We start from the raw sequence: 23756 nt of genomic DNA, 5'->3' as shown, positions 1-23756 counted from the left end.
TAAGCAGGCAATTGAGCTCATTAAGGAGGCAATTGAAAGTGTTTTTACCTGGCCAGTCCACTTTTACATTGACGGATGGACCAGGCGGCCTCTATGTTTTTGCTCAAACCTCGACCCAGGGCGGGATGAAATCTCTGTGGGGAAATAAAATATATCTGGGGACTGGTTTTTTTATGAGATATGCTTTCAGGTGCTTGATTGTGCTGCATGGACATATTTTGCAGCTTTTTTATTGTTTTGTCTATTCTGTGGAGGTCTGCAGCTCCCTGAGGCAGCCGTCTGCGTTCAGAGAGCTCACTGGAAGTGCTCACCAGCACCTGCGGTGATGTCGGCACCCACCCTCTTCTCGCTCCCACCGGCAGCGCTGAGCCTTTCTCAGCATGCTTTCATACTGGCTGACTGTTAATTGGCCAGCCAACGTGAAATCGTGGTCAGGGGCCGATCGTGGTTGGGGATCCATTTCCCTTCTGTCCCGGGCCTGCTGATTGCGCTCGCCCGACGAGTGAAAAATTCAGGCCCCTGTTTTTTTCTGTGTAAAAGATTTTTCTTCATTCTACTGTGTTATGGGCCTCTGATTTCCTGCCATTTGAAAAGCAGGGTGCTATTCTGATATTTTTGACACCTCCTCTGGATGTATGCTTTGTGTTCTGCTACAGTATTGGCTGCCCAGCCTGAATATTAAAGTGAACCCGAATTTGAGATTTGGGATGGGACCAGAGTCTATACTCAGCAGAAGTTGGGAATCTTGTTCTACTGCACTTTCAGCAAATGAGCAGGACTCAACACTTTCAAATACATTGATGCACATCTTGACATCTCTTTTATTCGACTTATGATGCAAGTAATCAATGAAATGTAGCACTGAGGAAAATACATTTATAAAGTATACACACCAGAAAGTGTTATTAATAATGATAACAAACTTAACATTTTTTGAAGAAGAGGTTTACATTGGAAAAGAGTGATCTGTGATGAATTAAGGTCAGAATTTTATGCTCCTCCGTCCGTGGGTTTGTAGGCGGTGGAGGGGAGGGGTGGCGGAAACATGAAATTGAAGAGACAGGGCTCCCTCTGGGTTCCAACTCACCCCTACCATGGGGCGGTTTTATACTGGGGCGGGCAAAGCCTTGGACAGGAAGCCTGCCCTTGCCCCAATTGAGGCCAATTATTGGCCACTTAAGGGCTGTTTTTTGCCCAGCCTCAATTTTTAGGCTGGCGGGAGATTGAACTTCCATGGGGGAAGCCCAAAAAAGAAGAGTTATATCTCAAGTGGGAAGTTGGGGATGGACGGGGAGGTGTCTCCATCAGAAGCCCCCTTTTGTAGTTGGGTGACCCCGCCCCCCACTTAAGATCTGGTGGCTTCCGATCCTCCCTCCCCCCACACTGGGCCTCTCCTCCAGGACCCCGAAGACCTCCTTTGTGCTGCGCAACCCCCCCCCCCTCCTCCCCTCCCCAACACACAAGCACACAAGGCCTTCCCTACCTTCCCCACCCCCTGATGCCTTGAGCTTACCTGGGCCTCTGCTTCTGGATTAAGGCTCCGACGTCCTGCTGCATTTCTTCTTCTGTCTACTTGCAGCGCTGTCTGATTGGCTGGTAGCTCTCTAAGGTGGGACTTACTCCTGAGTGACAGGCGGAAGTCCTGCCCGCAGCCACTTAACGCTCATTTGGATGTGAAATGGCTGCAGGGTGCTCGGAGTCAGCGGGGATGTATTCCCCGCCGACTTGTTGGATGGTGGGAAGCGAGATCCCGCCATGCGAAAAATTCAGGCCTAAATAACAGGCTGTGCAGGCCTGTTTCCCCTGCAGGCCACACTAGAGGCCATTTTGGGAAGGGCGGTAGTGCGGACACTAGGAATATATGCCAGAAAATTGCAGAGTATTCAAACCATGATGTAAATATGAATGCAACACTGATTTGAACGATGCAACACCATCACTGAGCACTCTGCTCCACGCAATGCTATCTCTTAACCTAGCACAATTGAATTTGCATTCAGCACCTCTTAAAGGGATCATTGCTAATTTTCAGGTTGGTTGCTGATTGATTTCTTCTTGCTGCTGTTGAGTTAGTAGAAGAGTTGGTGAAGTCTACAGCAAGTCATGTGGCACTTGCTCAAGGACTTGGTCTTGACTTGCAAGGGTTCTGCTCATACCACTGGCTGTACTTTGTATCCCCCTTGGCCTACAGCATAGCAGGGAGAATGAGGACAGGTAACACAGAGGAGAAAAAACTTTTATAAGAGACAGGAGGAGGCGGAAGGGAGAAGACATACCAGGCAATCCTTTTCCACCCGAGCTTTCCATGATTGGCTCATCCAATTGCAATTCAAGTAACTGCAACTCCAATTGCCCATTCTCTGTTACTGACCATCATAGGTGTCCACTTGACCACAATGTTCCAATCAAAGCCATCAAAAAAAATTTCAAACCAACTATATATATGAAACCATTCTAATATTTCAAACAAAGGCCAATTAATTACCCTAATGCATACCCTTAGTGCCTCTTCTGCTTTCTTTCTGTTCTAGTGCTCCTGTGAAGTGCTACACCATAGCTACAGCATGGCTGCTGGAAGGTTGCTGACTTTCAGTGGGGGAGACTGTAAATGGCTTTACAAGATGACCTTGAATAGATCTTGGCCTTGAAGGCTCAGCTCTGAATGGCACCATCTCAGTATGGGTGGCTGCTATCTGGGCTGATTGACTGACAGGCAACATCAAGGGCCCTGGTGGAGTGGCAGTGGTGAGAGGATGAATGCTGTCATTTTGAGCGAGGACAGCAGGATTGTGCTCCAGGAAACCATTGCACTGCTCCAGGGCAGCACATCAGCAATCTTGGAAATATTTTGGAGGAAAGGTTATTGGACTGCAGTAACATCCTGCAAGTCCCTTCAACCCTGGAATTGCAGCCATGATGGCAGCAGTCTGAGCTTGGAAGGCAACAAGCTAAGGTTTCATAACCTCACTCAGAGCTTCAGCCTGTGTTGCAATGGAAGCTGAGACATTTACATCATGATCAGCTCTGCATGTTTTCTCATGGAGCTGGACATCACTTCTACACAATGAAAAAATGGGTTTCAAGCTCTGCACAAAGCCCTGTGCTAAGTTGGAATGCGACTCCTCTGTGCACCTTGATTATGACAGCTGGTTTTCTGGCAGGCCTGCCTGTGCACGAAGCATTCTGTGTGCATACTCATCAGTCTTTTTCTATGCATCAACCAGAAAAATCCTCCTCTGAGACCTGACTGAGCGTAAAATGACGTGCGATGACGTCTAGCGTGCATCTCGACGTCAATGCGCACTCTTGCGATACTTCAGTCAGTGGGCATGTGCCAGAGTTGGCAGCAAACCTGCCGACAATTAAAAGGCCTATTAAGGCCATTTAAAAGGTAATTGAAGGAAACTTTTCGCTGCCCATCTAACCTTACCGTTGGTGGGAAGGCGAAAAGGCCAAGCAGCCTTTGCACTTTTTTGGAAACCTCATCCATGGGTGGGATGAGGTTTCCAAAAACAAATAAAAATTAAATAAAAACTTTAGTTTTTCATAAACAACTTGTCCCTGCTCATGTGAAACATGTGAGGGAACATGTTTCATAACGTTTATCAAATCTTTAATTTTTTTTCCAAATCAGTTCATCTCCCTGAGGCAGAGGCTGCCTCAGGGAGATTATGTAGCGAGCACTTGTGCGCATCTACAAAGCGTGCTCGCCCAGCTTACACTCCTTCACCCGCCTGCACAGGTAGCGCCCAGTGCTGCCACTCGTGTTTTATGCTGGGCGGGCTTTAATTGGCCTGCCAGCATGAAATTGCCTTCCGGGCCTGATCGCGGGTGGCACTCAGCTTCCCGACTGCCCCCGCATGCCCCTGCTGAGCCCACACACCAAGGGAAAAATTCTGCCTGTGTATATTTTTCCCAAAGATTACTAGTAAAATTGGTACTATGGTAGATTTTTATTATTAGAAAGGTAAAGTCCAAAGACATAGTGGAACAATGGGAATTTGCATTCAAAGGGGAAAATATGTTTAAAGGAGAGAAGACTGTGTGTGTAAGGGCAGACATTCTAAGATCTAACAAGTGTGAGGAAGCTCCAGCATCTAAGCCTCAAGCTGCTGTCTACAAGAAACCGAAGCTGAGAAAATCACTTTGAATTCGACTGTTCAGGTTATTGTGTGTTACTTTGCCTGGGTCTTTTGTGTCTCACTGTTGCCTTGATGTAGGTGTAACTGGGAATTAGATGAATTAGGGGATTTAGAAGTTATCATGGTAGTAATTTGTAAATCTGTGTATGTGCTTAAAATCATTTCTTCTATTAATAAAAGTTTAATTTAGTTTTGTAAGAAACCTATAAGACTTAGTGGCCTTCTTTTTAATGAATTGAAAGCCCACATCTTGAAATATATACAAATTGCAAAACAGTTGTGGCAGTTGTTTCAAGTTTCCCTTTGGGATTTGAGCAGCTCAGAATTTACCATTGGCTATGCCCTAACATCTTTATGATCAATAACCCTCTCCAATTTATCCCTTTTTTCATCTTTGGTAATTAATTATATTTTACCTTACATTTGCATGAAAAGGCATGACCAAGTTGCTGTGTAAAATGATTAATTCTACCCTCAAATCTACTGCCTACTTTAAATTAGAAAAAGTGGGAGTAACTTTAACCTCACCCACCCCAGGAGATACTGGCGGGATCCAATCTGCAGCCCATTTTCCATGCCGCCAAATTTTACTTCTATTGAAGTCAACAGAAAATAAATCAGACAGGATGTAAAATGGGCAGCTGATCAAATCCCATTAATTTCCTGTCAAGTGAGTTTATAACTACCCCCAGAGTGTCTGCTTGATTTTGTTATATAAAAAAAATTATGAGGCAAAATATTTATAAGTTGTGATCAGAAAGTGAGTATGAATTTAATGAGGGGCTTTTTGTAAGTCTTCTGCCTTGATTGTCACCATGAGCTACAAAGGGTGATCCAATGCCACATTGTTCTTTGAGGAAAGGAAGTAACAGTAATTATCAAGTAATGGGTACAATATTGAATGCATTGTGTGTGCTTACCCCTCTAAGCAATTATAACTTTGCCATTTCTTATTTCACTTTACTTTCAGTACATAAAATAGGTTTCATGTCCCACGACCACTTCTTGTTTAGAAAGTTCTGGACTGAATTGATTGTTCGGATTTTTGATTTGTTTTTGAGTGGCATATAGAAAACTGTAACTCTATTAAAGCCACCTGGGAAAGGAATCATGTTACTCCTATTGAGAAAGGATCTTGCAACAACACATTAATGCACTTCCATAAGATCTTGATCTCCAATCAATGAAAGGTACACATAGTTTCCATTACATCCCTGTGGTCATGAATAGAATCTCCTCTTAAAATTTTGCACAATATACTAGGTGTGGTGTTGAAATGGGTACCTTCATATCAATGCTTAGAATGTGTCTCAAGATTGTTTGCTATTCATTCAATTCATCTCTTAAACTGCCTGTGCCTTTTGTGCCTTCTCTCCCTTCGACCTCTTCCCCTATATTATTTAAATAGATGTATCACTAAATTAGGCAATCTTACTTTTCACCTCTTGAAAAAAAATTATGTTTTGGTGAAATGGCAGCGCCCCCTTTAAGGTATGATATATCAAATCGAATGCTATGCATTCTACCCCTGTCAACCTAAATTCAGTTTTGCCGAAAATAAATTTGAATGCTCCAAAACCTTTAATTGTGCAATGCAACTAACTCAGCACAGTGGAATTTTAGTGTTAAAAATTAATTATTCAATAATATTACAATTACACCAAAAGTTAAAGTTAGTCTGCTTACTTTGAACTCCAGATCATATTATTTTTACGCTGCAAATGTGAATCGATAAGAGATGATTGAGTTTCTGAATCCAGGTCATTTATGTAAACCAGAATGATTTGTAGTCGTAGCACTGAGCCTGAGGACATCTCACTCAATACCTCCACCCACAGCCCCCTCTCCACACACCTGACATAACTCCCCTAATGAGGACTCATTGGGGCTTAGAACTGTGAATACGCCACTCTCATTTACAGGTGTAAAGTACCCAAGGATCTGATATGATGCATGCTAATTCCACAGTAGAAGTTTGCCACCTACCATATGGATTGGGCTCCTCCATACTTATCTAGAGCATGCACTGGAACAGTTGTGCTTGTTAATAGGACCCTTTTGTGAAATTAGTAAGCCTTAGGACATGACTCAGGATATGATAAACTTGCTTGACAGCTCATGGCATTAACAGACAGCAAAGAGCCTTCAGTAGTGCAATTTAAAGGTTTTGTTCCCCGTTATTTTAGGTTGGTGATAACTTATGGCCATTTGTTTTGCCTGTTTTCTGAGATTTAAAACTGATTTCTGACTTCTGCTAACAAAATTTTGTTGATGCTGAACACCTTTTGATGTAGTGGTGGTCAGGTGAGGATGAGGAGCAGTCAAGCAGTCCAGGAGAGAGGTGGAGGGATCTGTGTAAGAGGCCATACCCACAGCAGGTGTTCAGGGAGCACTGCTCCTACCGCAACTTCACTGAGACATTGTAGTTTCATCTCACAAAGGAGACTATCGCTGAACTATGTCACCTAGCACATCATCCACATCTTTTGTCTCAAGCCAGGACATAAACAGCCCTGTGGCTGTTAAGCTCATTCAGGCACTTAACCTTCATGCTATAAGGTCATTCCAGATTGCAGTGGGTAACATCATCGACATAACACAGTTCACTGTTATATTGGAGAGAGCACTGAGTCTCTCTCTCCAGTAGGCATATCTATAGTTCCTTCCTCATGGCAGGAGTCTGCAGGTCCAAAGTGCCATTGCCTGTGGTAGTACATAAGCTGAACTATCATGAAAGATTCAGCAGGTCCGACAGCATCTCTGGAGAGGAATACAGTTAACATTTTGAGTCCGTATGACTCTAAGTTCTGGTGAAGAGTCATACGGACTCGAAACGTTAACTGTATTCCTCTCCGCAGATGCTGTCAGACCTGCTGAGTTTTTCCAGGTATTTTTGTTTTTGTTTCAGATTTCCAGCATCCGCAGTTTTTTGCTTTTATCGGGAAAGATAATAGGCTGGTGATGAGGATCAAACAAGGAAATGTGGGTGCAGTCTATGGAAATCGAACTCAGTGTGCTGAAGCAGCTCTTTACTGCCTGGACCATTCAGGGATTACTTTAGTGGCTGTATGTTGCAGGCAGAATAACTTTGTGTTGATAAGGGACAATCCCTGACCAGCAGCTGGGCAGGAGAATGTGGAGAAGGAAGAGCTGCAGTAACATCGATCGATCGGCGTTTCATGCTCCAAGAAATCTTCACGTGAACAATTTGTTCCATCCCCAATAGGCCAACAGTCCCATAACCCTTTACCATCCTTATCTAATCATTTTGATAATCCTACCCCATTACATTCATTTGTTATCAATTTTTCTGGTATATGGATGATGGACGAATGTACAATAAATAATGGAAAGTTACTTTTATTTGCAATGAAGTTAGAGAATGTAGAGGGCTAATTCCAAGAAAAATAATTGGTAGTTTGAAGTTTCAAGACAGTACAGTACTATTTTTGGATTCTGATTTATCGTTTCATTTATATGTTGAAATCTCTGTACTTACTCTCAAGAGAATAATTTTTTGACACTTGGATTCTAAGAAATCACTTATTTAATATCAAACTCAACAGTGCAGTTCATCATTGAAAATACAAGACAGCGTAATGTCAGCTTAGAATGAAGTAATATTCTGAAGGTTTGTTCTCAGGTTCATTTTTCCTATCGGTTCATTTGGCATTGCACAAGCTCTATTATTATTAACAGATATTAGAAATCCTGAAGATAGGTTAGTGTGTGTGTGCAAAGGAAAGCTGCTACCCAAGATTTATGTGAGATTTTGGATGAAATACCTTTCCTTGGTTACTATTCATCTTCCTCTCTTCCTACCACACTGGGAACTGAAGAAAATTTCATTGAATAAGATAATGGAAAAGAGAAAGAGTTACTTCATCAACTATGAGAAAGAGAATGGGCGACTACTTCATTTTAATAGTAGAAAATAAAAATATTTTTTAGAGTCTATGAAAGTCATAAATCAAAGGACAGCATATGTTCAAGTCAACTTTTTCTAATCAGAGGAACTCATTTGATAAATGGAATAAATATTAAAAATAAGCAGTGAATTCCTAGTCAGAAAATGTGAATATATAATAGTTTTTAACCATAGTGTATTAAACCATCACCACAAAAGTTGTTAAGCTGGTATAAAGTTAATATAATCTCCAATAATTGTTTTCAAATGATGGGCAACATAAATACTGGCCTGGATCTTCTGAGGAGCTGCAATCATCATCGGATTGCTGCTCCACTTGAACTTTCCCCTGCCTTGACACTGCTCTGAATTTCTTGTCAGGTATTTCGAGCTCGGCTTTAACTAGAAATGTGGAGCACAGCATCCCTCCAAAAACTCTGTCGCAGTGCTGGAGAGTAAGGGCTGGTCTCAGGACACCCCCTTTTTACAGCACTAGCTGCCATATGATAAGTTTAAAGGTCCAGTGTGAATGTAAGTGAATAGGTGTTTTTTTATTTTTTCTTGGAATGTGGGTGTTGCTGGCTAGGCCAGCATTTATTGCCCATCCCCAATTGCTCTTGAGAAAGTGGTGGTGAGCTGCCTTCTTGAACTGCTGCAGTCCATGTGATGTAGGTATACTCAAAGTGTTGTTTGTGAGGGAGTTCAAGGACATTGAACCAACGACAGTGAAGGAACAGCGATATGGTTCCAAGTCAGGATGGTGTGTGACTTGGAGTCAAACTTACAGGTGTTGTGTTCCTATGCACCTGCTGCCCACATGGTGAGTGGATGAATAAGTGAATGGGTAGGGTAGCAGGATGGGTAGGTGCATGAGATAAGTGGCTAGGGTGGTTGAGGTAAGTAGGTAGGTGGGTAGGGTGGTAGGTGGGTAGAGTGGCATGTTGGCGAGGTATTAGGTGAGTAAGGTGGCAGGTGGGCGAGGTGGTAGTTGGGTGAGGAGGGTTAGTAGGTGAGTGGGTAGGTGGGTCGGGGTAGTCAGGTCAGATTGAGAGAGGTGGTCAGATTGGGGAATAGTCAAGTTGGGTTAGAGGGGTAGTCGAATGATGGGTGGTAGTCAGGTTAGGTTGGGGGTAGCTAGGTTGTCGGGGGTTGTAGTTGGGTGGTTTGGAGGGGAGTAGTGGAATGGTTGGGAGGGGTGGTCGGGGGGAGGTCAGGTGGGGTAGTTGGGGGATCAGGGGGTTATTCGGTGGGGGGGGGCGGTCAGAGGGGTAGGCAGAGGGGGCGGGTGTTGAGGGGGGAGTTGGTGGGGGTTCAGTTCTGTAGTTACCCAGGAGTTAGGCTAAATTTTAATCTGTCTAACATTTCCTCGATAACGATCCAGGTAAGTACATAAGAACTATCGCAAGTCTTCGACTCTAACTCAGATTTGGGGACATTCATGGAGGGTCTTGGGGAGCAGGCTAATTGCCCATTGAAGTTCAAACTTCCTGGGTATTTCCCATGGAGGTCAGCATATCATGACTTTCGTGGGACCCCGGCCCACATCTTGTGGGGAATGTCCGGTCTCCGATGACCCGGAGACTGGAAGATCTGGATCATTGTTCTTTATTTTTAAGCACAGTAACTTGGACAGGTAGCAACATTTTGCATCTCAGAGACAGCTAGATTAAGAGACTTGGCAACCACTGAAATAAGTGACAACTTCAACTTTCTGTGCTCCCACATCGCTGTTAGAAATCCCTTAAAAATTTACACCTTGTTCAATCAGGTACAACTGGGATTTTTAATGGTGAAGCGATTAATGAACATAAGCGGCCCAGTAAAGTAATTTTATATACATGGAGTACTGTTAAGTGATTAATTTATAGATTATTTAAAGTAAATTTTTGTAATAATTTTATTTTAGAAAAACTGTTCTCAGAAAATTTTAGCTTCTACCTTCACCTCATGTATATCCCAATCTTTAATATGCTCTATTTCAAATTTTAAAAGTGACTTATTTACTGTTTTTCTTTCCTGCTTGGATGTGAAAATCCTTTAACGTGATTGGCTGCTTGGACAGCCTGATGACAAGATTCCGGCTTCACACTGGGAACTCCCCAGTAAAGAATGCTACAATCAGCTGCAATATTATTGCAAGGTGATAGAGATGAGATACTCAGCAGAGAGATTGTAGTCTCAGCAGGAATTACTTTGAGGTCAGCAGTGAGCCCCCTTGCTTCATTGCTAACCCCAGAATCTGTGTCAATAGAAGTTTATGATCAAATCTGCACCTTTTAGCTCAACGGCAATTCAGATACTGGGAGAAGTACTTGTTAACAATCGAAATCCTGGTACTCTCAGCCATTGATATTCTAGCCTGAGAGCTACTGTTTCAACTTGCTGCCTGGGCAAAAAACTGGTGTTGCAGAGCAGCAGCCCATAATGGACACCTCCTAATTTTCATTTGTATTGACATTGATGGAAATGAAAATTGGGCTGTTTTACAATGAGTGTCCAATTGACAACACCAGTTTTACATCCAGATGCCAAATGAAAATGCTCCATGTTAATCTATTTAAGAAGCATCTTAAAGTGACAATACAGCATTCATCATTTTAGTTTTACTGGATTACTCCCCTGCCAAAATGAATAGAACCAATTCTCCAATATCCACAATGCCCTATTAATGAAAATCTAGCCAATTATTATACAGAGGATATATTTTAATCATACTTTAAGAAGGAAGTTGATTAAGTTCTACACACACGAGTTTTCTAAAGGACATTAAATGGCACTAATGTACCAGTTGTTTTTTGTGACAGTTCAGCAGCTTCTATTTCTAGGTTTTTAAAAGCTGAATTCAAATTTGAAAATTGGCACTGTGGGACCTGAGTTCATGTTTATTATTAGTCCATACCTCTGCAATCTAGGCCAGTAATGTAACTATTACGCTACTGTTCATAAAGGCACTGTTCCTAAATATGTAAATACTAATGGGCTCTTAAATCTATGTTAATTATACAAAATTTCTGAATTCAAGAATTGGCTATCAGCAAAATTATTTCAATAGAAACATTGAGCATGTTCTAAAATTAATTAAAAAGTCTTATATGTTTCGGATATTCTACATACTTAACTTTTATAACCTTAGCTGAGTAATTTAACAAGTTCATAGATGTACTTTAGGCCATTCATTGCCACCTTCAACTGGTACAATTTACTTATGATCAAAACTCAATACTCTATCAACATTTCAAAGCAGATAGTGGTTTTCCAGTAATGCTCAAGATCGTCCCAGGAATTTGCGTTCCTTTTATTAATACAGAAAGCAGTTTGAGTGCCCTCAGGTGGAATAGAAGTGTCTGCTATTGGCCAATGTAGAACTCTTACCTACCTCCTATGGATTTTCATGATAATTGAACAAAGGAAAATCCATTAGAATTTAGTTAATTGTTAGTTGGTGCTTCAAATTATGACATATCATCCTCATCTTATTTTTTAGATTCAAAGAAACAAGCACTGAAGGAAGATCTCTTTTTTGGCAAAAAATGAAAGGGAAGATTATGGAGTTTACTGGTGACTGGTATGTTTTGCTGTTGGAAACTCAATAATGGTGTGATTTTAGTTTGAAAATGTTTAGCCTCTGCATAATACTCATATCCTTGATTTTTTTCAATTAAGGCACTTATATAAATGAAAGTCCATTTGTTTTTTCTATTTTAAAATAAAATGATAAAGTCTTAGAATTGACATATGTATCAGATTGTTTCATCCCTTGCAATAAGTCCATATCAGTTTGGTTGGTAACTGCTTTCCATCATAGAATCAGAGAAGTTTTAGGGCAGATGGAAACCATTTGATCCATCTGTCTGGATTCCTCTTCCATTGGTGGCAGAGCAGGAGTTCTGCCCATCCATGTAATTCCCACCTGCCCATTGACACATTGAATTTAGCACCAAGGGCTTTCATTATCAAAGCAGGGTGAGCTAAAACTGGTTATACTTCTTTTCATTGACTTGCCACTGCTGAGAGAGAGAGGGAAATGGAGTGTTTTTGAAAATTTAAAAATCTGACAGCTAGTTAAAGGGGAGAAAAGGAAAGCCAAATGCAAGATATCTGAACGAGCAATAATCTTGCGAGTGGGGAGAATGTCAGAAGCAGAGAATGCCACCTATTTCTCAGTTGCATCCAGGGAGGTGTTGTTAGAAGAGGCCAGGGCTAAAATGGAGCAACTGTTGGACAATGGGGGCAGGAATCTCCATAAGATAGGTGTTCATGTCTTATGGCAGGAAGTGGCTGAATGAGACAGTCCAAGAATTGCCACACTGTATAGAAAGAGGTTTGTTGATTCCACAAAAGCAGCTAGAGTAAATGAAGGCACTGCTCTAGTGTATACACTGTTGCAACCCCAGACCAGACCTCCAAATTGTGTTACAATCCCAGACGAGACCCCCAAATTTTGTTACAATCCAGTAAGTGACCTGTAACTTTTGTTTTAAGGTAAACAAAATTAGAAAGCTTGGTTACTCACTAAGAGAATAAAGCTACAAGATTCCATGGTTTTAAACAAAAAGAACCTTTTCTATACATATGTCAGCAAAGCCAATGATCGACACCATCTATCTTATACTCCAACATTCAAAATTAACATGCATTAAACATAAATTAACAGGCAAACTGTGCTCAAACACACCATAAGCTGCACATTAGATGGCAGACATACCAAGACAGGTCCCCCAGTTTCATAGCAACCCACCCAGACATTACTCAGTCACAAAATGTCTTAAAAACTAACTCTGTCTTCTTCACAAGAGATCTCAACTCCTGTCTTTTAAGGATATAGCTTCTGATTTCCCTCAACAGCCATTCCAACTCAGACTCCTCCAACAACTGCTTGCCTCCAGTTGCTCAATCTCTTCTCCCAAGACTGCATCCCAATGGATTCCTAAGGCTGCACCCCAGCATCTAGTTACCGGCTCAATTCCAGCTCTCTAGCTACTCTCAGCAAAACCTCAGTGCTCATGGGCTTTTTCCCCACAATTGCCAGCTTCATGGAGCCAATGGCAGCTGTTTATTTCAGCTTCACTGGGCTGATAACTGCTCCGGGCTTCTCTTAACCCCAGTCTCCCCAACAGCACAAAGCTAGCAATTTTCTGCTGCCAACTGAGGTTCTGGAGACACCTGAGCAACCATTGTTCACCAACAGGTTGCTATTCCCTCTGAAGTGACGTGTTAATATCTCACAATAAGGTTTCACCCCTGTCCTGAGGCAGAGTTGAATGTATCAACTCTTGGTACATTCTGTGCCTTAAATTTTACAATCTCTAGTCAACCAAAGGTCACTTCCCCAGGTGCAAAATTACCTTGGCTCCACACCAAAAACACACCCAAAAATATAGATTTCTTCACAACACTAAAACAAAGGCTTCACTTACTTCCTTACCTCTTGTATTCTTTTGCTGTTGTCACCTGGACGTCAGAGAAACTCACTTATGCAAATATTCAAGCACAATGTTAATACGCAACCACTCTATAAACTCACAGTGCCTCAGACATGGGCTTACCATACCTTGCCACTGCAAGGTGAACTTGCATTAGAAATACTACTGAGTCAAGTCTTAAGCATTTCCATTTTAATAGTTCTTCAGGAAAGAAAATCTCTGAAGTTTTTTTGTTATTTGTCCAGCAATTTGGGCAATGGTGGCAAGGCCACATTTATTGGCTTGAAGGTTCGCCTTCATTCGCTGGAACATGAGCCAAGTTCTCTCCATGATTGTTAGGCCCCCTAGTCCTTACTTCTCACCCTCCCACACCCACTATACCTCCTCCATTCCCCCATGCCCCTTCCATGCACCCATGCATCCTTCATACCCACTCACACAATATCCACTATGTATAGAGATCATGAGCCATATGACAACATGGAGAAGTCTTTGAACTGCTCATGAAAAAGAAACAATTCAAACTCCAGTTGAAAAAATGTTCCTCCTAGAAGCTCATAAAACTGTCAATCAAACACACAGCCATTGAAACTCCCCTTGAAAAAAACAGTCCTGCTCTCAAGTGCTCATTTGAGAGGATAGTGAAGAGTCAACCACATGTACACCAGACCAGATTAGAGTAGCAGACTTTCTCGTGATCCAGATGAGTTTTTATGCACAAAAGAAAAATCAATGATAGTTTCATTGTCATCATTACTGAGACTAGTTTTATATTCCAGATTTATTAATTGAATTTAAATTCAATTAGCTGCCATGGTGGGATTTGAACCCATGCTCCCAAAGCTTGGGTCTTTAAATTACTGGTTCAGTGATATTACCACTATGCCACCATCTCCACATCTAAATGTTTACACATAGGGCAGAATTTTGCCTTCGGTTGGTGGGTGGGCCCCACTGGCTCGGCAGGCAGTGGGTGGGCAGACGAACTCCGCCGCCGAAGCGGGGCCCGCTGCCATTTTGAGTGGGCAGGCCAATTAAAGCCCGCCCAGCGGCCTGCCTGACAGGAAGCGTTATGCGCTTCCTGTGTGGGGGGGGTGGAGGGATTCCTCATCTGTCAAAGTGTGCTCTTCCGTGCATGCGCACGAAAGAGCGCACTGCTTCCTGAGACTAAGTGCAGTCTCAGGTAGATTACTAAAAGTCTAAAAAACTTTAAAAATAGAAAAATTAGAAAATTATTAATATGTCCTCCTCATGTGACAATGTCACACGAGATGGGACATGTTAATAAGTATCACATAAAATTTAATAAAGTTTTTAAAAACGGACTTGAAACCTCATCCTGCCAGTGGATGAGTTTTTATGTATTATCAGAAGCCCGCTGGGGCTCCTGGCCTGCCCACCAGCCTTAAGGTTGGATGGGCAGGGTCTTTAATTATCTTAATTACTCTGTCAATGGCCTCAATTGGCCATTGACAGGTCGGCGGGCAAACAGCTGATTTCGCTCTCTGCCTGCCTTCCTAAAATATTTAAATGGACCGGATGACATCAGGGGTTCCTCCTGACATCATCCTGCATCATTTTCCCGTCGGTGAGCGGGCCCCGCCCCCAAATCGCTGACGGGAAAATTCTGGCCATAACTTTTCAAATTAATGGTCAGTTACCTTTCAACGACAAAATCCTCTGATCGACCGCTACATTTAAAACACATTTAACTTACCAAACAGCATCTAACTATAACATTTGAAGTTGGCAAGACCTTTTGAACTTACCTATCAAAATGTTCCTGACACCAGACTCAGCTTTGCTCTGAAGCCATATCTTCATACAAAATGGGCCTGACTCCATGAAAATTGTGGGGTTGGGGGGAGGGGGGTGTGGGGGGTGGGGGGCGGGGTGGTGGGGGCAGAGTGGGGGGCATAAAATGCTGACCCCTGCAATGGAGTAGGCAAGGTTGGGATTGCCATGTGCAGACTTACTATCCACACCCTTATCCTGGGGCTATAAGAATCCTATATGCTGGGAATCCCAGAATTATGTCCCACCCATCACTTTAAATCCTACCCGCCTCCATTCTTACACAGACAGAGGCATGAAAATCCAGCCCCTAATAACAGGATTAACACCCATGACAAACTAAGTCTCCAGTGCTATTGTGTCTCCAAGTGGAAGTGACCCCTTTGTGAGGTCAGTGGCAGGTGCATCTGTTACCTTGTGAGACAGTTGTGATCTCAGAGAATGATTGGTGAGTAAATAAAGGTGGCAGATAATTGTTTAAAAATTACAAATATCAGGGCAGGATCAGCCCCTTAAAGTGGGTTGACCACATTGTCTTGGAATTGGATGTCATAGCTGCTGATCAGAGTAGACAGACACTGTGATTGATTAGAAAAGAGCAGAGGAGGTGGACGTGGCCACAACTGGACTCACATGGGACTACGATGCCAATGAATTGGCAAGTGCTGAATAACATATCATTCTTGCTCTATTGCCTGGCTGCCAAGAGTCTTTTGCTGTGCCTGGAGTTCACTGGAGCTTCTCTCCGTAGCCAAGTTGTCAGTCAGCAGACAGAGGGTGGAATCTTAGTTTTTCTTCTTCTTAGGCAGTTCCTCGAGGTCAAGGATGACTTGCTTCCACACTAAAATTGAGTTCTCAGATGACCCACAGTCTCTGTCACAGATGGGGCAGATGGTTGTAAGGGGAACGGGTGAGTGGGGTGCCCGGATTCACTGTCGATGCTTAGCTTCAGCTAGCCCTTGGTGTTGAGACTTGAGGTGTTCAGCTGCTTCCCGGATGCTTTTCCTCCACTTCTGGCACTCTTGGCCAGGGATTCCCAGATGTCAGTGGGGATAATGCACCTCATCAAAGAGGCTTTGAGGGTATCCTTGAAACATTTCCTCTGCCCTCCTGGGGCTCACTTGCCCTTAAGTAGAGCGCTTGTGTTGGGAGACTTGTGTCAGGCATATGGATGATCTGGCCTGCCCAGCGGAGCTGATCGAGACTGGTCAATGCATTTATGCTGGGGGTGTTGACCTGAGCGAGAATACTGACATTGGTGGGTCTATTGTGCCAATGGGTTTGCTGGATCTTGGTGATACTTCTCCAGAGTTTTGAGGTGCTTGCTGTACATAGTCCAGTCTCTAAGCCATATAGGAGGGCGGGTATCACTACTGCTCTGTAGACCATGAGCTTGGAACTGGATTTGAGGTCCTGGTCTTCAAACACTCTTCCTCAGGCAGCCGAAGGCTGCACTGGGACACTGTAGGCGGTGTTGAATCTCGTCATCAAGTCTGCCACTGTTGACAGTAGGCTCCCAACATAAGGAAAGTGTTCCACGTTGTCCAAGGTCTCGTCGCGGATTTTGATAACTTGGGGGGGTGGGGGGGTGGGGATGGTGGTGGGGGCAGTGCGGTGTGGAGGGGGCAGGTCGGTAGAGAACCTTTGTCTTACGATGTTTAGTGTAAGGCCCATGCTCTCGTAAGTGTTGCCAATGGCTTGGAGCTTGGCCTCCGAGTGTGCGCAGACGCAAGCATCGTCTGCATACTGTAGTTCAATAACAAAGGATAGGATGACCTTGGATCTGGCCTGCAGGCGGCGGAGGCTGAACAGATTCCCACTTGTTCTGTAGTTTAGCTCCACTCCATAGGGGAGCTTGCTGAGGGTGAGATGGACCATTGCTGCAAGGAAGATCGAGAAGATTGTTGGTGCAATGACACAGTCTTACTTGACCCCGGCCTGAACGTGGATTGGGTCTGTGGTGGATCTGTTGGTCAGGATCACGGCTTGCATGTCATCGTGGAGCAGGCGGAGGACAGTGATGAACTTTTGGGGTCAGCCGAAACGGAGGAGGATGCTCCATAATCCTTTGCGATTGACCTTTTGTGAGATCAAAGAAGGCCATGTACAAGGGTTGGTGCTGTTCCATGCATTTCTCTTGTATTTGCTGCACGGTGAAGATCATGTCCGTTGTGCCCCTTAGTGGATGGAATCCGCATTGCGACTCTGCGAGGAGCTCTAGAGCCACTAGGAGAAGGCGATTGAAGAAGATTCTTGTGATGGCCTTCCCTATGGCCGACAGCAGGGAGATTCCTCTGTAATTACTACAGTCAGACTTGTTGTCTTTCTTGTTGCTCTTTAGGTGCTGGATGGCCTTTTCTACCTCTTGCTGGGTTTGGGTTATGCTGACGTGGTGGCTGGTAACATGCTGCGGTTGAAGACAGAATGTCTGTTAAGATCTTCGAAGTGCTCCTTCCAGCAGGTGCTGACTGCCTCTCTGCCCTTGATGAGCACCTTTCCGTTCTTGGCCAGCAGTGGAGTGGGGCCTTGGGTGCTCAGGCCGTAGGTGGTCTTGACTGCGCTAAAGAGACCTGGCATGTCATGGTTGTCAGCTAACAGTTGGATCTCCTGCGCTTTCTCCACCCACCACCTGTTCTTTAGGTCGTGGGTTTTTTGCTGGACCTCAGCCTTCAGTTGTCTGTAGAGCTGTTTACTTGCTCTCGAGTTGGGTTTCTGTTTCAGGTTCAGAAATGCCTTGCGCTTGCAGCTTATCAGCTCCTGGATCTCCTGGCCATTCTCATCGAACCAGTCTTGGTGTTTCCTGGTCAAGTGACCAAGCGTCTTTAACTGTCAAATGGCCTTTTTTACCTTGTGCCAGGTTTGGGTTGTGCTGAGATGGTGGCGGGTAGCATACTGCGGGATGGAGTTGAGGACACTCACGTTGAAGACCGAGTGTCTGTTAAGAAGATTAAATATGTTAGACACGGGCTGGGACCACTTCCAGGTCCTGCCTCTGATGGTTTCTGAGGTCTGCCCACTTGTGTGATCTTCCTAGTAACAGGTCACCTCTGGGAGTTGTGCCCAATCAGTGGGCAGGCTCCGCAGGAGGGAGAGACATTTGGAATGCCCGAGGCTGTGGGTGGCTGACAGCTCTAGTGAGAGAGGTGGGTGTTTCTGGTGGTGGTGGAAGAACACGAGGGCACCTGAAGAGGGAAGCAGCCTCTGAAGACTTCAGAAAGGGCTAAAGTAAGTATGGTCTGTCATTGTGGAAGGGATCCCCCCACCCCTTCCCTCCACAGGAAGGCCTATGACTGCAGCTGTGGCGGTCTGGCACCCATGGCTCCAAGGGGGAAATTGAACGAGGCCTTGCTGGACATGGCCTGTAGCTGGGGGACCGCCTCCAGGCACCTATGAGTTCTCAGCGGGGGGCCTGTCCACCGTTTGGAAGATCGTGGCAGCATCACCAATCTAATCTCACACAGGCACTTAATTAGCTGCTGCCACCATTTGGCGGGAGTCGATGCTGTTCAGATCCTGACGCCTGTAAGAGTGCACGGAGGTGGGATAGCATCAGGGAGTGATCACAATGTGAGATTTTCTGAAATCCTCACCCTCCCACCACCAAAGCCGCCTCCACATGGCTGGTAAGATCCTATCAGCAACCTGGTCCCAACCTGGCTCCCTGAGTAAATGTCAGCAGAAGAAATATCTCACGAATTAACAGCCCTCTCATGAGATCGTAAATAAGGCTGAATTTGATTGAGAAATTGTATCTCCCTTGATCAATTTGTGAGACTGTTCATGTCTGATCACTGCCCACATGAATCTTGTCTAACAGTATGTGGCTGAATTTGGACAGGTTGTTATCCTAGCAGTTATGCTGTGATCATACCCACTGGGACCCTCTAGGGCTGATCCTGCTTGAGTGTTCAGGGCTGGGGATGTTATCTAATTTACAGTTGGTTGCTGGGCACCCGTGCGGCTATGGACACATCTCAGCTGCTCAGATGCCTGTTCAGGAAGGTGTCATAGAAACATAGAAACTAGGAGCAGAAGTAGGTCATTCGGCCCTTCGAGCCTGTTCCGCCATTCAGTATGATCATGGCTGATCCTCTAGCTCAACGACACATTCCCGCTTTCTCTCCATGCCCCTTGATGTCTCATATATCCAAAAAATTATCAGTTTCTTTCTTGAATATACTCAGTGATCTGGCCTCCACAGCCTTCAGTGGTAGAGAATTCCACAGGTTCACCACCCTCTGAGTAAAGAAATATTTCCTCATCTCAGTCCTAGATGGCCTGCCCCATATCCTGAGACTGTGGCCCCTGGTTCTAGACTCCCCAACCAGGGGAAACATCCTCCCTGCATCTAGTCTATCTAGCCCTTTTAGAATTTTATACATTTCAATCAGATCCCCTCTCATCCTTCTAAACTCTAGTGAATACAGACCCAGTCGAACTAATCTCCCCTCATACGACAGTCCTGCCATCCCCAGTATCAGCCTAGTGAATCTTCGCTGCAATCCCTCTACGGCAAGTATATCCTTTCTTAGGTAGGGAGATCAAAACTGTATACAATACTCCAGGTGTCGTCTCACTAAGGCCCTGTATAACTGCAGTAAGGCATCCCTACTTCTGAACTCAAATCCTCTTGCAATGAAGGCCAACATACTACTTACCTTCCTAATTGCTTGCTGCACCTGTCTGTTTACTTTCATTGACTGGTGTACAAGGACATCCAGACCCCTTTGTACATCCACGTTTCCCAATATATCACCATTTAAATAATACTCCGCCTTTTAGTTTTTCACACCGAAGCGTATAACTTCACATTTATCCACGTTATACTGCATCTGCCATGTGTTTGCCCACACACACAACTTGTCTAAAGCACCCTGAAGCCTCCTTACATCCTCCTCAGAACTCAGAACGCCCAGTTTTATGTCATCAGCAAACTTGGAAATATTGCATTTGGTTTCCTCATCCAAGTCATTTATATATATTGTGAATAGCTGGGGCCCAAGCACCGATCACTAGTCACCGCCTGCCATCTGGAAAAAGACCAATTTATTCCCAGTCTCTGTTTCCGGTCTGTCAACCAATTCTCAATCCATGCCAGTATATTACCCCCGATCCCATGTGCTTTAATTTTGCCCTCTAGCCTCTTATGTGGGACCTTATCAAAAGTCTTCTTGAAATTCAAATACACCACATCCACTGGTTCTCCCTTATCTATTCTACTAGTTACTAGTCTACCAGTCTATATGAAGACTTTGTAATTTCACTGAGAGCACTTAAAAAGCCATCTAAAGGAAGGGCTTTTCACCTCAGTGCTATTACTCATTGCACACCTAGGCCCATGAATTCTCATATAGTTTGGTAAATTTCCTGGTAGATGCAATTCCAGTTTTCATGAATGAACATAAATAGTGAGGATCTGTCTTCAAAGGATACTGAAACGAGAAAAGTGGTTTGGAAAATTTCAGCTGTGCGCAGACTGCTTTAGAAATGTATCCAGGTTCTAATTTCCTGTCTGAACTGGCAGACAACATGAACAAATCTCCAGGTCAGGCCTAGTTATTTCACTGAAACCTCCGGAGAGGCACAAAATGACAAAAATTGAGTGTTAAGATGGATGGCAGAGAAACAAAGCTCTTTACATTGTTAGATGAAGAATGAAAGGCCAATTATGTCAACAGTCTATTGTGGTGCCTTTGTAAATTAAGTTTTCAGGCAAATGGTACATCTGGAATAGCATTAGGAGTTTGTACTGCTGCATCACAGCTGAATGGCATCAAATCAACAAAATATAAAAGCTGAATAGTACAAGGGTAGTTTATGCATCAAAAAAATGCTGAAAAACTCTTATACTTCAATAATTTGAAAATCTTTTTCCACAGCCTAAACATCTGACTGTGTCAGAGGCCGCAAAATGCTGGTGAACCTCAGCTCAACAGAGAACTTTATTCACTATCTCCTGGCAATTGCCAAGTGATGCCTACCTACTTTTTAACTTCCTGAGTTTTGAGCAGAACTCCGGAGTCACGAAGTGGCAAAAATCAAAATAACATTTCCTTTGTGGAATTACAGAGGAATCGTTCTCATTTGCATCTTCAGACAAACCATTACTGTACTAGGATCACATATATTGCCAAACTATGTGTAGCATTTCATTTTTGACATGGAAGGAAAATATATTATTTTTTACACGTCATTTAATGTTTTTTTTTCATGTGTTTCAGTTTTATGTGGTGAAGGAACCCTGCCTTTATGTTTTGAACATTTAATATTATTGTACTTTTCTGAGAACGCTGCTATCAGTAAATGTTGCTCTAAACTGCACTTGTTGAAACTACACGTAAGTGTAAAAAAACTAAAGGGAAGGCAAAACCTCAATACGAAAAAGGCGCTTTTGATGAAGAGAATTACTCCCAACTGTGAGCTGGATCGGGTTTGTGCTGGACATAAATAAACTTTCATAGGTTGCCAGGAGTAGAACAGCCAGGAGAAGGTTTTAATATGAGAGCCAGATGTTCTCAAAGAAAGACACGGAGGAAAAGAAATAGACAGATAAAGTTTGAGGAAAGGTAGAGAGAGAAGGACTTACCTCATCACCAGCAGACAATTTTTTTCCCCTCTCTGCCACATAAACATTGTGCAAAATTAATAAATTGTTACAGTCCTACAAATATTGGTAATGTTCCAGACAGCAAAATTAAAGAACATTAATGAAATTACATTTGCTGGCAATTGTGCCACTTTTACCTTGAAAAACAATTTGCCTGGCATTTTAGAGCAGTAAGAGAGTAAATTGAATAGCCTCCGAAAACAGGAATGGGGATCATGGTGCACCTAAAAGGAATGAAACCAGACGGACAACCGGGCATCGACCTAGGCACCGGAAATAACAATGGCAGTCTCGACCCTGCAAAGCCCTCCTTACTAACATCTGGGGGCTAGTGCCAAAATTGGGAGAGCTGTCTCACAGACTAGTCAAGCAACAGCCTGACATAGTCATCCTCACGGAATCATACCTTACAGATAATGTCCCAGACACCACCATCACCGTCCCTGGGTATGTCCTGTTCCACCAGCAGGACCGGCCCTGCAGAGGTGGCAGCACAGTGGTATACAGTCAGAAGGGAGTTGCTCTGGGAGTCGTCAACATCGACTCTGGACCTCATGAAGTCTCATGGCATCAGGTCAAACATGAGCAAGGAAACCTCCTGATGATTACCATGTACCACCCTCCCTCAGCTGATGAATCAGTATTCCTCCATGTTGAACACCACTTGGAGGAAGCACTGCGGGTGATAAGGGTGCAGAATGTCCTTTAGGTGGGGGACTTCAATGTCCATCACCAAGAGTGGTACAGTTGCACCACTAATGACTGAGCTTTCCGAGTCCTAAATGACATAGCTGCTAGACTGGGTCTGCGGCAGGTGGTGAGGGAACCAACAAGAGAGAAAAACATACTTGACCTCATGCTTACCAACCTGCCTACCGCAGATGCATCTGTCCATGACAGTATCGGTAGGAGTGACCACTGTACAGTCGTTGTGGAGCCGAAGTCCTGCCTTCACATCGAGGATACCCTCCATCGTGTTGTGTGGTACCATGCTAAATAGGATAGATTTCGAACTGATCTAGCAACTCAAGACTGGGCATCCATGAGGTGCTGTGGGCCATCAGCAGCAGCAGAATTGTACTTGAACACAGTATGTAACCTCATAGCCTGGCATATCCCTCACTCTGTCATTGCTATCAAGCCAGGGGACAGCTGCACGTGCGCATTCCAAAACCCAGATAGGAGACAGTGCTGGATAATTGAATTGCCATTGCCGAGGCCATGGCCAATGATAGGGTTGAAACATTGGAGATGACAGTGTCCAAATTCCTAATCCTCTTTCTCAAACCACAGCTCCCTCTCATCCCCCACTCACTGTGTCTTATAAGCTGCAGTAAGCATGCACCATTTCCAAACCTCTCCCTGTACCACAGTCTTACTCTTGTGCCTTTTCTTTTCAGATGCCCAAGAGGCACAACCTGGCCAGGCAATAGATGTGGTGAAACACTGGGCACGAGCGGCTGCAGTCAGGGCAGTGGTCAAGGATATTGTAGTAATTATGGTTGTTTAGTGTGTAAGGACCTTTAAGAATAATACTAGTTAAGGAAGATCACATGATCTGTAGTAACCAAAAGGAGAGTAGAGCGGGCTACCTCAGCAATCAGCGTAGAGATAGAGTTGAAAGCTCACATGTAATTGCTGCTGAGTACATTGTAAATAAACTTGATGTTTCCACCCAAGAAGCATCTGCAGATCAACGCTATCATCAATAGTAGCAACTCGGCCAACCTTATAACAAACTGGAGATGAGGATAAAACAGGATTAGACACAATAAATCAAGATAGAAAGAAATTGGCACTGTACCTTGCCCAGTGATTGTAAGTAGCGAGCTCCATTAGAATCAAAGAAGTAATCCCCTCTCAAAATGCCACAATTTGGGAAA

General features: G+C 43.8%; 1 long non-coding RNA gene across 1 annotated transcript in view; it reads left to right on the top strand.

Annotated features, from left to right (window-relative positions):
- The window catches only part of LOC144686299 (uncharacterized), a 33816-nt gene extending 10407 nt beyond the window's left edge, over positions 1-23409 (top strand). The window contains exons 2-3 of the long non-coding RNA XR_013577901.1: positions 11534-11614; positions 23274-23409. This is a non-coding gene — a long non-coding RNA (uncharacterized LOC144686299). The remainder of the gene's footprint in view (positions 1-11533; positions 11615-23273) is intronic.
- The last annotated feature ends 347 nt before the right edge of the window (positions 23410-23756 follow it).

Source organism: Cetorhinus maximus, chromosome 1 (assembly GCF_964194155.1).
Source record: "Cetorhinus maximus chromosome 1, sCetMax3.hap1.1, whole genome shotgun sequence".
Taxonomy (NCBI): domain Eukaryota; kingdom Metazoa; phylum Chordata; class Chondrichthyes; order Lamniformes; family Cetorhinidae; genus Cetorhinus; species Cetorhinus maximus.
Note: the sequence above shows the minus strand (reverse complement) of the source record. Positions and strands in the feature narration are given on the sequence as shown.